Source organism: Chinchilla lanigera, unplaced genomic scaffold (genome assembly GCF_000276665.1).
Source record: "Chinchilla lanigera isolate Chin_1 unplaced genomic scaffold, ChiLan1.0 scaffold00056, whole genome shotgun sequence".
Lineage (NCBI taxonomy): Eukaryota > Metazoa > Chordata > Mammalia > Rodentia > Chinchillidae > Chinchilla > Chinchilla lanigera.
In genome coordinates, this window is record NW_004955457.1 from 694,949 (window position 1) to 702,645 (window position 7,697).

Sequence of the window (7,697 nt, forward strand, 5' to 3'; positions counted from 1 at the left end):
GTGTGAAGGTCATTCTATTTATATAAGGTATTTGGGGAGGAAAAAATAATCCTCATGAATGTTCTTTTTCAATTCAGCCAACATCTGAAAATCTGTGATGTGCCAGGCTCTCTAACTCTTGGGTGATTTCTTACAAGATTTTCTGCCTGTCGCTACAGAAACAAGTTTGTCTTTGTCATTCGTCTGCAGTGGTGGAGATAGCTTTATGTTTTCTGCCTTAACATTTCAATGGACTGAAATATTTATTAAATGTGATCTAGATGTATAATTGAAGTGACCTTCAGTTGTTCTCCTCTAACCATTGTAATTCTTCCCTTCCTCCTTTGTCCTTTCCTTCCTCACTGAATGAACATCTATTCAAGTGGATTACTTGCAAGGAAAAGAAAAGGATGACTGGTCTGTTAAAACTCCTCCAACAGTACAGTATGGAGGTTTTGTTTCTTGTACAGTAACTTCAATCTAACTTGTCTTAATTCTTGTCAGCTGACACTTTCGTCATGACTTGATAAACTCCCGACTGAACACTTGGCTTACTCCTACACTGCAAAGATCATTTCCTTTTCCATTTCACAGTGGGGAAACAACAAAATATTGGGATTAAATCTGACACTATGCTCAGCAGCTCAAGCACTTGCCTGGCAAGTGCAAGGTCCTGAGTTCGATTCCCGGCACCACCACCCCCCCCAAATAAATAAATAAATCTGACACTAATGGCTGGAGATGCAGCTGAGTGATAGAGTGCATACTCAGAATGCCTGAGACCCTGGGTTTGCTTCTTATTACCATTTCAAAAAAAGAAAGCCCATTAAAACTGATTTTCACAGACCAGGCACGGTGGCACACGCCTATAATCCCAGTGCTTGGGAGGCTGAGACAGGATGATTGTTGTGCTTGAGGGATATGTAAAGAATTCAAGGGTGGTTTGAACTACAGTGCAAGAACCTTCCTCAAAAAAAAACTCAAAAACAAAAAACTGAGCTGGGGATATGCTCAGAGGCACAAGCACCTGCCTGGCAAGAGCAAGGTCCTGAGTTCGATTTCTGGTACCAACAAAAAAAAAAACAACTGATTTTCAGAGTAGTAAATAGGAGCACAAGAAATAGTTGATTATTATTTAGTAAAAGAGTCAGCGCTTTTACATAAGATTATTCAATGTATATCAATAAGTATCTGGCAAAAAAATATAAATACAGAAAGATTTCCCCATGGTTAATTTGTTTAAAAACAATACAATTGAAATGATTTACAGTTTATAAAACTGCCTTAATATTTAGCATCTCATGTAAAGGAGGTTTTTACAGTTTAATTATGAAGAGCATACAGTTTAGATGAATTTTCCTTAGCAGAATACAGACCTAGACCCTGGACTTTGCCATCACTAGTTTTACCAGTCCAGTAGTTACCAAGCTAGCTGCTCTGTATGTGTTTCAATATCACAGGAAGTATGGATCAGGGTGATGTTCCATGATCATCTACTACAGGTGGGTCATCAGTGTTTACGGAAGAGAATAGGACTCCTGCACCGTGCAGTGGGAAACCCTGTGGAAGAACATGCCAAAGAGAAAAGCTGGTCTCTTCTTCAGCCTGATATTGTTGACAGGTCTTTATATTTAACAATATAAAGGAAAAGCAGCATTGGATTGACACTGCTTATGCTTTAAACCATATGCCAAAACAAAGGCCTAAAAATATTTTGCTAAAATACAGTTTAAACCCATTTGGACTGTAAAATGGATAGCATGCCCTTCTGAATACTTTTATGAGCAAATGTAAAAACCACAAGTGCCACAGTTAAATTTTGTTTTTAAAAAAATACAACTTTCCACAATGCCTATTGAATTTCAGAAGCAACATGTTTAAATTTACACAATAAACTCAGAGGAAATTAAGTAGATTTAAATGGTTTTTTTCCATTTGGGGATCACAAGGTGAGAAAGGCAAACTTTTTTTGTTTCTCAGCAAAATCATTTGCCATGAGAACCCAGTATTTCCAGAAATCTTTCTCAGCTTTCACTGGTCCACATCACTGCTTCCCTTTAGAACTACCTTAAACAAAGCTAGACTGTGAAGGTGTAATTAAAAGACCAATATGAATTCAGACAAGCAATGGACAATTTTAAGAAAAATAAGCTAAAGCTAGAAAATATTACATCGCTAAAAAGAAAAAATAAGTTTTAAAGTGTTAACTGGGCTCGCTGTACATGATTTGTAATGAAATTTATTGTGTATTTATACTGTTTTCAACTCTAATGACCTGAGTGAATTATGCAAATCAGTCTATAATAATATCACTATAAGCCGATAGGACACAATTTCTAGGGAGGTGAATAAAGGAATGATCAGGTGGAAATTACCAGTATGGGAAATGACTTTTTCTATTTAATTATATTTCCATTGAAAATTCTATTCCATTTCTAGTTGTATGAAACTCATTAAAGTGATTAAGAAACATCACATCAGCACATTTAAGTGCTGAAATTGCCAGCTATTCAGTAAGTTCCCATTACTGCGGTAGGGAAAGTGGCAGGCTACAATTTAAAAAATCTCATTTTCACAGGGTACAATTCAATATTGAAAAAAAAGAAAAAAGGCCACTGCTGGGACTTCTCATGTTTGAGGACATTCAGAGATTACCGGAAGGCAGGCAAAAGCAGCAGCAGCGCCAACACAAATATGACCTCGCACAGATTAAGAAAGTTCAAGTCTGCGGCACTTCTGATTGAAATGAGAGCTGTTTTCATTACCACACTGTCCCATTCCATATCCTCATTAAAAGATTCTATTTGAGTTGCAAACAAAAATCCATCCAAATTACAAATGAAGAGAAGAAAATACTGTAAGCAATAAAAGCAGGAGAAATGGTGCTTCAGCTAAGAGCCCCAAATGGGAAATTCCTTTTGTAACATTCCTCAGTAGAGTCAGGCATGAGATATTAAAGCATGTTTTACATTTCCTTGAATTCCTTCTTACTTAGTCTTTAGAGACATACAGGTTTTAATAATCCGAAGAGTCAAATTTATCTCCAAAATAGCTCTTGTGTGGAAACTGCCCTCCACTGCAAAAGAACTTGAATTTTTTTTTTCCTGGGATTTTCTGTTTAATAATTTTTTTTTTATTTTAAAGAGTAAAAGAAGGGTAACATAATAATAGGGGGGGTTACCAAATTACAGACAAAGTGGTAGGAAATTATCAATGGTTATTGTTTTACATATTGCTATTTAAGAACTTGAAATTAGTACTAAGACTGCCCGAGGCAGTGCGGTCAGTATCTGCTCTCAGCAGGGCCTAAGTCACCCACCCTGTAAGCTGCCCACAGTAGGTTCCCTTAGCTCAGTCAAACACAGTGAAGCCTAGGGTCCTACTGCCTGCACCTGTGCGTGTACCACAGAGCTTTGGCTGCCTGGGCCAGGACACCCACCTCTCACATTCAGCATTGCGCATACAAGGCGAGGCAAACAGTGAAAAGCTATCTGTGACTCAAAAACAAGCCACTTCAGTGGAGGAACTAGAACATTATACACTGCTGGCAGAAATATAAACTAGTGCAGCCACTACTGAAAGCAGTCTGACGACTCCTCGAAAAGTTAAACATAATTATTCTATGATAGTGTAATTCCACTCCTAGGTATATACCCAAGGGAAAGCAAACACATGTTCACATTAAACTCGTACATACATGTTCACAACAGCATTGTTCAAAACAGTCTAAGAGTAGAACCTAAATTCTGTCAACTGATGGACTGTTAAATAAAACATGGTATACACATAGGATAGAATATTTGTGTATAAAAAGGAATGAAGTATGACACCTTCTGCAACACAAACTTTCAAAACATTATGCTAAAAGAAGCCCAAAACAAAGGACAATCTATGATCCCATTTTTGTTTTTTTTAGTTGCTGCTACTTTTTTTTTTTTTTTTTTTTTTGGTACTGGGAATTGAACGCAGGACCTTGCTCTTGCTAGGCATGCCCTTGTGCCACTGAGTTATATCCTCAGCAGCTACTACTTCTTCTTTTTTTTTTTTTTTTTACAAGTGTTTTTTATTTTAAAGAGAATAAAAAATAACAAAATAACAACAACATAGATAAAAACAGAACAGCACAGGGGCTGGGGATTTAGCTCAGTGTCACAGCGCCTGCCTGGCAAGCTCAAGGTCGTGAGCTCGATTCCCGGTACCAGAAAAAAAAACAAAAAAACAAAACAACACAAAAGCAATAAAAATGATACAGGGTTTCAAAACATAAAGGATAGAAATTAACAGTGGTTGTTATATTACATATTGTTATCTTCAACGAAGTTGCTCAGATCACCAGATGTAAGAATGCAAGATTGATCAAACCATTACAGAGAATTAAAAAATAATAATAATAAAAAGGTCTGATTAACCCAGCTATTCCCCTTCTGGGTATTTTCCCAGAAGAATTAAAAATATCACACCACAGCAATGTATGTGCACCCATGTTTACAGCAACATAATTTGTCATAGCTAAATCTTGGAAGGAACCCAAATGTCCATCAAACAAGGAATGGATAAAAAAGAGGTGATAGTTTTATACAGTGGAATATCACTCAGTTATGATCCCATTTATGTGACATGTCCAGAATAGGCAAATCCACAGAAAGAGAAAATAGCTAAGGGGCAGCCTAGGGCATGAGGGTTCGGGTGGGTAATAGGAATAAAGCTTATTTTTAGGATGATGAAAATGTTAGGGAGCTAGATACACAACACTGTGAATATACTTTAAGCCACTGAATTGTAGAATTTAAAATGGTTAAAATGCTGGCTTTTATTTTGATACAAGTAAAAGATGCTACTTTTGTTATAAAAAATGTCTAATACTTTTTTGTTTGTTGTGAGATATGGTGAAACAGATAAATTGAAGGAATTCGGCATGTTTTTGGCTACCACTTTGGAAACTGAGATCAAAATATGCATAAATACACATTTAGAATTCTTCATAGTCATCTCTGTATATTATCTCACCCTACTTCTACGTTATACCAAAGCAATAGGAAAATAACTAGCATTTTCCCCAAACAGTGTTTATCATGTCTTAAGTGATCTTCACTTTTCAGACAACTCTGAGGTGAATGTTGTTACTCCTCCAAGTAGAAAGTGCGGGAAAGGCCAGGTGAATCACACCAGGTCGCAGCACTTGTGAGCAGCAGAGATGGCGCTTGAGACTGAAAGCCTCGTCCTCGGCAAAGGGCTTCTTCTTGGGAGCTCTTCAGCCTTCTTAAGGAGTGAATCTACCTCTATCCTGTGCAAGGAGCAAACTCAGAGATTTCAGCCCACACCCAGTCACCCAGCTGCTGAGCAGCAGCACAAGATAGTGATTATGCTAAAAGGCACAGAAATGCGGTTCTGGAGGGGAAGACAAAGCCATGATGAAGAACAGGAATGTAGGGGCTGTAGGCAAAGTTCTATTTCTTGACTGCAATGGTGGTGACCTGTGACAGAAAATCCCCTCCTCCCAGCATACTTCAGTTTCTTCGTTGCCCAGGTAACAGTTCCTGTTCCAGTTCCGACTGCTTCTGTCTCTCAGAAATGGCTGGTCACTTTGAAGCTGGTCACAATGATGCACATTGTATAAACCAATCCCCAACTGACAAGCCATTCTGCCTCTGTACTTCCTGCTTGCTTATCCCATATAAGCCCAAGACCACCAGAGATCAGGGCCTGATATTTTGGGAATGATCCCAGTCAGTGCCTGTTGACATAAATAAATCTACCTCCAAGTCTTGGGTATTGTTGCTATCCAATGTTTAAAAATTATTCTTTAACGAGGTGTAGGGGTATATATGTGTAACCCCAGCATCCTGGGAGGCTGACACAGGAGGATTGCAAGTTTGAACCCAGTCTGGGCAACTCAATGACCTCGATCCTATATCAGAAACAAACAAAAAGGGATAGGACAGGGATGTTTAACCTTTCAGAGCTTTCAGTGACACAAACAGCCTGCTGCGGCACACGTGCCATAGGTTCGCCACCACTGGGCTCAGGTATGGTTCAGTGTGAAGGCCCTGGGTTCAATCTCCAGTACCAAAAAGTTATTCTTTAAACAGATTTTTCATAACTTTTGCATAAAATTTATTACAGTTTAAGATAAACTTGTGCTTATCCATGTTCTGCAAAAATAAAGTTTAAAGAGTGTCTGAGAATGGAAGGCATTGGGAGTGTAAAGATCTGCAGGGTCAAAAAAAGAAAAACAAAAACCCGTCAGGTTTGTGCTCTGAGTAAGGGTCAGGGCGTGAGGTTCTTTCTAAAGGTGACCTGGAGCAAAGCAGGGGTAGAGGACCACAAAGGGGAGATGGAACAAAGGATGCCTCCAGTGGGGAGTGCACACAGAGCAGTACAGTTCTTTCTTCCCCGAGCTCCCAGTGCTTCCCAATTTAAATATATTATTTATCTGTTTTGTTATGTACCTTTGCCCATTGGTATCACTGAGATAACAGATTCAAAGTTGCTATGCTTTTCATTTAAATATAAGTGAAACTCCAGGCTTGAAGAGTTTAATGTTTTAACTGTATTAAAGACTGTTAATGGGTTCCAGTTTCCAGACATCGAAACGCTGAGCGACTTCAGCCAAGGTCAACCTGAGTTCATACAAGGAAACAGTAAGTCATGGAGCAAAACAGACACCCTGGGAATGAGCTGGCACTGTTTTCAGTGGATGTGTGAGGGGTGGTGGCTTGGCCTGCCTGGCAGGACAGTAGGAAGGTAACCGAGGAAGGGTCTGCGGCCGCCGAGTTTTTTTGTGGAGTGGATACCTGATGGTTTGATTGCTTGGTTGCTCCGTTCAAACCTGTCCTCAATTCCCTGAGACGGAGGACAAACCAGAAATCCTGCTCAAGCTCTGCCAGCGTAGCCAGGACTAGGCGGGGCACAGCAGGTGCAGGGGCCCACACATCTGAACCCTCCAGGACAGAGATTTTAAAATAGCATGCCGGATTACAGATTCCAGCAGATTAGAAACATTAGATGTGAAAAACGTAACTACTGAAGTAAAGGGTCCACAGAGAGGACAGACAGCATAACGGATACGACGGAGGAAGTAATTAATGAATAGAAGACGACCCATGCACACGCTCTTCACCTTACAATGGAGCTGTGTCCTGCTGAGATCATACATGCAAGATCCACTTCATACACCTGCCGAATACCACTGCTTACCAACGCAGGACACTGCTGAGTATGAACTGTTTATACTCAGAGCGTGTGGTTGGGAGCTCCAGCCTGCTCTTCCTGCTAAGCCGGGCACCACTGTGCCACATATTACTAAGCTGGGAAAAGGTCAAAGTTCAAATCGCAAAGTAGGGCTTCTATTGAATGCCTATCACTTTGTCACCATGACGAAATCAAGCCATTCTACACTGGGGACTCTATAGATTTTAATCCTTTTTGAGCAGTTTTTCAAATTGCCTAGCCACGTTTATACAAGTATTAGGAATGGTACTCCAAACACCTCAACTATAACTACTATTGTACAAATTAAGAAATCAAATCATCTGCACTCTTGTTTTCCAATGGTTGGAATGGGGGTTGTTTGGAGCTAAAATTTCATCAAGACCTCCCAGGTGTGAAAGCATAACACATTCATTTTTAAAGACTCAACATGGTAGTAGTAGGTAGATTCAGCTGTGAAAGCCTGGCTAGACTATATAGTATTAAACAGTACTACATTATACCTTTAA